Genomic DNA, 8,085 nt, shown 5'->3' on the forward strand with positions numbered 1-8,085 from the left:
GAAGAAGTGCAGCCAGAGTGCTCCTTGGAGGCCAAGATGGCCAAACTTCGTCTCTCATACTTTGGACATATTGTCAGAAGGGAGCAGTCGCTGGACAAAAATATCATGTTTGGTAAGGTGAACGGTCAGAGAAAAAGAGGAAGACCCCCAGCAAGATGGCTTGGCCAGTGGCAGCATCAATGGACTTAAGCATAGCAACAATAGTAAGATTGGCCCAGGATTGCGCACTGTTTCATTCTGCTATGGATAAGGTCTCTATGAGATAGCACCAACTCGATGGCACCTAACAACAACAACAACAACAAAATGTGGGTGGTGATAAAGGCATGAAGTGACTGGCTTACAAGGTTTCAAGAGGGAGTTTAGTTTAAGAGTGTGTGAGGGAAGACAGAGTCCCTTTTGAACAGATTTCATGTTCTCTATATAGGTCTGGTAAAAAGAAATGGGAGCAAAAATCTTATGATTCAATAGTGAGTAATTGTTATTATGACTAATTGTGACTGTCACAACTGTAAAGGTAACAGTTTTGTAACAAAATCAGTTGAGTAGTTGATTTTACAGTGCAGAAACAGAGGATCCTAGGACCATCAAGGGAGAAGAGCACAAGCGACCTTATCCAGAGAAGAATGCAGGACCTTATCCAGAGAAGCAGCGACACTAGAAATGGAGGCAGAGATAGAGAAATGGAGAGGGAGCAGCTGAAGACTGTTAGATTCATGGGAAGAGAGGGACTGAAATCTGGCCGCCAGGAGGCATATTTGCAGATGTGCCCTTTTGTGATGTATATTATTATATATGTCTGAGTGTTAAGAAGAAAAAAAAAAAGAGCTAAAATGAGTAGAAAGAAATAAAATAAACAAATAAATATAAAGTAAAAGTGTTAGTTAAAAATACCATGGATTACCAATGACACCAACCAATCTGTGTTGGAAGAGGCACAGCCAGAGTGCTCCTTTGAAGCCAGGATGACCAAACTTCATCTCACATTTGTTGTTGTTAGGTGCCATTGATTTGGTACACACTCATAGTGACCTTATGCACAGCAAAATGAAACACTGCCAATCCTGATCAACCTCACTATTGTTGCCACACTTGAGTCCATGGATGCTGCCACTTTGCCAATCCATCTCGTTGGGGGTCTTCCTCTTTTTCTCTGACCCTCCACCTGACCAAACATGATATCCTTCTCCAGAGACTGCTCCCTCCTTACAATATGTCCAAAGTATGAGAGACAAAGTTTCACCATGTTAGCCTCTAAGGAGCACTCCAGCTGTACTTCTTTAAAAACAGATCTACTGGTTCTTTTGACAGCCCACGGTACTTTCAAAATTCTCCTCCAACACCATAACTCAAAGGCATCAATTCTTTTATGGTCTTCCTTATTCACTGTCCAGTATTCGCATGCATATTAGGTTATTGAAAACACTATGGCTTGGGTCAGGCGCACCTTACTTAGTCCTCAAGTTGACATCTTTGCTCTTCAACACTTAAAAAGGGTCTTGTGCAGCAGATTTGCCTAATGCAATACGTCGTCTAATCTCTTGACTGCTGCTTCCTTGATTGTTGATAATTGATTCAAGAGAAATGAAGTCCTTGACAACTTCAATCTTTCTCCATTGATAAGAATGTTGTTTATTAGTCCAGTGGTGAGGATTTCTGTTTTCTTTACATTGAGATGTAATCCATACCAAAGGCTGTGCTCTTTGATATTCATGAGTAAATGTTTTAGGTCCTCTTCACTTTCAGCAAGCAAGGCTCTATCATCTGCATATAGCAGGTTGTTAGTGAGTCATCCTTTAAATCTGATGTCACATTTTCCTTCATATAACCCAGCTTCTCAGATTATTTGCTCAGGATACAGGTTGAATAAGTATGGTGAAAATATACAACCTTGTGGCACAACTTTCTTAGTTTTAAAACATTCAGTGTTCCCATGTTCTGTTCAAACACTTGCCTCTTTGTCCAGGTACAGATTCCACATGAGAAAAATTAAGTGTTCTGGAATACTCATTCTTCCCAATATTGTCCATAGTTTGTCATGATCCACACACTCGAAAGCCTTTGCATAGTCAATAAAGCACAGGTAAACATTGTTCTGATATTCTCTGCTTTCAGCCAAGATCCATCCAACATCATCAAAGGTATTCCTCATTCCACAGCCTCTTCTGAATGCGGCTTGAACCTCAGGAAGTTCTCTGTCAATGTATGATTGTAGCCATTTCTGTGTTACCTTTAACAAAACTTTACTCATATGGGATATCAAAGAGATTGTCCAATGATTTACGCATTATGTTGGGTCACCTCTCTCTGGAATGGGCACAAATATCAGTTGGCCAGATAATTGTTTCCAAATTTCTTGGAAGAGATGAGTACCTCATGTACTGCCTCACTTTCTTGAAAGATTTCAGTTTTTATTCCATCAGTTGCTGGTGCCTTCTTCTTTGTCAATTACTTCAATGCACTTTCAACTTCCTCCTTCAGTTTCATTGGCTCTTGATCATATGCTACCTCTTAAAACTGTTGAACATGAACCATTTCCTTTTGGTTCACTGACTCTGTGTATTCCTTTCATCTTCTCTTGATGCTTTCTGTATCATTCAATAATTTGCCCAGAGAACCTTTCAATAATGAAAGTCAAGGCTTGAAATTTTTCTTCAGTTCCCCCAGCTTGGGAAATGCTGAGTGTGTTCTTCCTTTTTGGTTTTCTGATTCCAGATCTTTGCACATTTTATTGTAATATTTGGCTTTATCTTTGAAATTTTCTGTTCAGCTCTTGGACCTCCTCATTTCTTTCATTTGCTTTAGTGTGCCTACACTGGAGAGCAAGTTTCAGTGTCTCTTCAGACATTCATTTTGACCTTTTCCTTTTTTCTTGTCTTCTCAATGACTTTTTGCTTTCTTCATGTATAATGTTCTTGATGTCATCCCACAACTCTTCTGGTCTTTGGTCTTTAGTGTTAATGTATCAAATCTGTTCTTCAGATGATATCTAAATTCAGGTGGGATATACTCAAGGTCATATTTTAGCTCTCGTGGACTTGTTTTCATTTTTTTCAGCTTCAGTTTGAATTTGCATATGAATAATTGATGATCTGTTTCACAGTCTGCCTCTGGCCTTGTTTTCACTGATGATATGGAGCTTTTCCATCTTCTCTTTCTGCAGAGTAGTCAATTTGATTTCTATGTATTCTATCTGGTGAGGTCCATGCATATAGTCCACTGTTATGTTGTCTAAAGAAGGTATTTGAAATAAACAAATCATTTGTCTTGCAGAAATCTATCATTCGTTCTCTAGCATCATTTCTATCACCAAGGCCAAATTTTACAACTACTGATGCTTCCTCTTTGCTCTCAACCTTTGCATCCCAATCACCAGTAATGATCAATACATCTTGATTGCATGCTTGATCAATTTCAAATTGAAGAAGTTGATAGAATTCTTCTATGTCATCCTCACTGGCTTTATTGGTTGGTGCATAAATTTGAATAATAGTGGTATTTGGCCATGGCCATAATTAATTAAGGAATTAAAATAAATAAATTGAGACATATTAATCCAGGAATTAAATAAATTAGACATGGGGGAACCTGTGCATGAAAAATTCATTGTCTTTGCAAAGCAACAATGAAATACTTTCTTTTCTTTTCTTTTTCTTTCTTTCTCTCTTTGGATGGCAGAGCCACAAAGAGTTGTTTTATTATTTTTATGCACAGACCCCTAGTTGAATTTTTCTCTTGTTAAATCATTCTCTGATTTATTCATGATTTTATTAGTATATTTTTTACTTTAGATTTTTTACTCTCCTACACTTTAGTATATTTTTATTAAAAGTTAGAAACCACAGATTAGCTACATTTTATTCTACTTGTAATCATAGGTAGTTTTAACACTTATATTAACAATGTTCTTAAGACTGCTAGGAGACAGGATTTATCAGTTGAATTACTACCAGCTTAGGTTTAGTGATTGTAAACATTCTTCCTTGAAGCCTTAGTTTAAGGCAATAAAGAATCCTAAACATGAATAGCCATAAATAAGGGCTGTGGGTACTAGAATTCCTAAAAACAATTAGATAAAGGCTATGGGTATATACATATACTAAATAAAAAGTCTGACTTAGACGTTCTTAAATTAATGATTAGTAAATTAGAGAAGTTGTTTTTCATAACCTCAGTTTCCCTGATAAGTGATGTTTTTGTAGGCTATAAACAGATAGTGTATGGAAGAAGTTAATGGAGAGTTAATTGCACCTAACAACTAAAATTAACAAGACTTAACAGACAAAGGTTAAGAAACACATATGTGAAGGTTAACTTGCTTCTCATAGAAAAGAATAGATTTATGTATGAACAAATGTTTAACTAAAAGGTTTCAAGGCGCCTGAATGTCTCCTATGCCTTGAGATAATATTTTTGCTGTAACTTCTCATCCCTGTTGTAAATTTAAGAATTGTAAACCATAAGGAATGTGCCCCAAGACAGATTGTACCTTGATGTCATTGATTACTATGTAATCAATGTTTTTTGTAATGGTATATAAGGGAGTTGTAAGATAGAACAAGGAGGTAGAAGAGAAGGTGGAGGTGAAGAAGAATGAAGAGAAGGAAGAAGTAGAAGGGATGAAAGGAAAGAAGGGGGTGTAGAAGAAGGGAAGAAGTGAAGAAGAGGGAAAGAAGGGAAGATGGGAAGTAGAGAATGGGTGGAAGAAGAATTAGAGGCAAGAAGTAGAGGTAAGAGTAAGTAGAGGAAAATAGAACGAGACAAGAATGGAGGGAGGGGAAGCTAGTAATGGAAGCAGGAGGGGAGCAAGAAAGGAGAGAATGGAAGCAGGAGCGGGGGGGGAGAAAGGTAACAGAAGAAATGAGCAGGAGAGCAGGGGAGTAAAGAATGAGCAGGACAGTAAAGAATGAGAGAAGTAGAGTATTAGAGTAGCCATAGAAATAATAATAATAAAGCATGTAATGAGAAGATTTTGAATTTATTATGGCCCATGACTCCGTGTATTCAGCCGACGCCACAACCGCCTTCAGAAAAACCCTGGAATAAGTTTGCTGGGGCTGGCTCCCAGCAGTATTAACTGGGCTTCCCTGTAGACACATGGATATTATCCTATCACAGACATTATTGTACCTCATGACTGATCTGGATATGTTCTTTTTTATGATAAATGTAACACCATTCCTTTTCAATTTGTCTTTCCCAGTATAGTAAACCATGTGGTCATCAGATTCAAAATGGCAAATACCAGTTCATTTCAGCTCACAAATGCCTGATATATCGATGTTTATGTGTTCCATTTCACTTTTGACAACTTCCAATTTTCCCAGATTCATACTTTGTGCATTCCATGTTTTGATTTTCAATGGATGTTTATAGCTGTTTCTCTTCATTTTTAGTTTTGGCCCATCAGCAAATGAAGGTACCATGGGCTTTTTTCCCACGAGCTTTACTCCAGTTGCGTTATCACTGTCAACCCCACTTTGAGGAGCAATATCTTCCCCATCGCATTTTGAGTACCTTCCAACCTGAAGGGCTCATTTTCTGGCACTGTATCTGACAGTGTTTCTCTGCTATTCATAAGGTTTTCAGTGGCACTGTATCTGACAGTGTTTCTCTGCTATTCATAAGGTTTTCAGTGACTAAAGGTTCAGAAATAGTTTGTCACTCTTTCTTCCTAGTCTGTCTTTTTCTGGAAGCTCATCTGAAACCTGTCCACCATCGGTGACAGGTTATTTAAAATACCAGTGGCATAGCTCTCAGAATCACAGCAACTCACAAGCCACCACAGTACGACAAACTGACAGATGAGTGGTGGCCATTTGGGTTTAAGTGAATACCGTCACTTTAAATTTCGATGAGATCTGTGTACATGCATAGTAGACCCCTCCAGAGGTCGGGGTGGGGTATCCATTCGCTCAGGTATCCCCTCTAGTCACCAGAATGGAGGTGTGCAGACAGCAAGAGACCAATGAACAGATATCTAAAAATGAATGTACCACACCTGTATCTCCTCAGTTCTGTCAGGCATTCATGGCTGTTCTGATTCTTCCCCCACTTGGTATCTCCCAAGATGGTGGCTTGACTTAGAAAGCAATGGATTTCTTAATTCTGCTATAAATTTCCCTAGCTATAAGCCTTCCAATCTTCTAAATATTTCTTTATATTTGGTTCAGAGTTTGTGCACCATCCCCTGAGCCTGCTTGGCCCAGTATTCTGTGTTGTTGGTGACAGAGCTCCTCACTTCACATCTACCCCATCCGCCATTTTGATTGTCATCTCACATACTTTAGACATATTATCAGGAGGCACCAGTCCCTAAATAAGGATACCATGTTTGCTATATTGGAGGATCAGAGAAACAGAGACCCCTTAAGAAGATGGATTACCACAGTGACAGCAATAAACTCAGGTTTAGATATGATTGTGAGGTTGGCTTAGGACCAGGCAATGCTTAGTTCTGTTGTGCATAGGGTTGCTATTAGTTCGCATTGACTTAATGGCACTTAACAGTAACAAGAAAAGCAATGACTTAAGAAATGGATTTACAACCATTTAGAACTTAGCCTGCTCATAATTGCAAGGTTTGTTCTATACTTTACAGATCATGAACACGTCCTTCTCTGGGGAAAATGTTCAAAATCATTTAAAATTTTTACTGGACTTATCATGGCATGTGGTGACTGAAGGCTTCTATTTCTTACTTATTCCTCCATCCTAGTTTTGCCTGTATAAACTAACTTTATCTACACAAGCAACTCAAACAAGAAAAAACAAAACAAAAAAACCCCCTCAATTTCCAAATTAGAAATTGAGTTTTGCTCTTTACAACCTTGTTTATGACAATTAAGTGACCTAATTGTTATCACCACTACTTTTTTTAAAGAAAAATGTACATTTACTAAAGATCTTGAAGTACTCTAGAGAAAATCAGATGCTTTAATTCCAAAATCTGATAATAAGAACATTTTCTAATCTTATATAATTTATAAAAAATGAACATCTAATTTCCTACTGTATTATGATTCCTTATATTTAAGGCAATAAAAAGGGAATTAAATTGCATGCTTTCCATACTAATTTTTGTCTTCTTTAAAACACAATAAGGGAAATAGAATGTGGTACATATTTAATATATACTCCTTTCTCATAAATTGCTGTTTTCCTACTTCTTAACATTTGCAATAACTGTATATATTCTTTCTCCAAAATTTGAATAAAAAAGTTTTGTGCAAGTACTTAAAAGTACTTGCACAATGCAAGTTTCTTTAGAAACTTCTGTGAATGTAAAATGTCAAGATCTCATAAAGCATGTTTCAAAAGCAGAGGCAGGAATATCTGAATATGTTAGAACTCAGGTAGAATTTAAAACACTCAGATCTCCCAATCCTTATATAAACTCTCTAGTAAGTGGATGCTACTGTTCTTTTTCTAGCACATGTAGAATTTCTAATCAATTCCCCCACTGAAAGAGGAGAGCAACAGGGATATCACAGTATACCAGGGTTTCAAACCATTTCATTTAAGTTTGGCTCCCCTGCTGAGAATTTTCATTTAATAGGGATCTTGTTAAAATGTAGATTTTGATTCAGTATATCCTATGTGGGAAAAGCAAATTCTCTGGAGATGGTTGAACAGGTTCAGCTTAAAGCACTGCATAATAGGTATATCAGAGAGGTGGTTGTTTAGAGCTACATTCACATGAACTTCAGTTGATTAACAGCTACATTGTAAACAATGCCAAAGTTCATTTCACATGAAATTATTGATGATGCTGTTAGGATTCTTTTTTTAAGATAAGTTCCAAAGTATTGTCTAGTTATTAGAACATTTTCCACTCTAATTGTTTTTTATGTTTTCAGTCAAACATTTGTAATATATTGTCAAGACAATAAGCTCTGTCATTATTCAATTTGTATAATTTGGATTCTAATAAACAAGAATGTAATTACCACAAAATCCATAAAGCAAGCATCCACTCATTTGTCTTGACTATGGCAGGGTATTTCTGGCAAAAAACAGGCCTTGAAAAACCAGGATTTTGCTATAAACTACAAATTTTGGTGAATTTCCAGATAGACTGACATT

The sequence above is a fragment of the Chrysochloris asiatica genome, unplaced genomic scaffold (assembly GCF_000296735.1).
Source record: "Chrysochloris asiatica unplaced genomic scaffold, ChrAsi1.0 scaffold00558, whole genome shotgun sequence".
Classification (NCBI taxonomy): Eukaryota; Metazoa; Chordata; class Mammalia; order Afrosoricida; family Chrysochloridae; genus Chrysochloris; species Chrysochloris asiatica.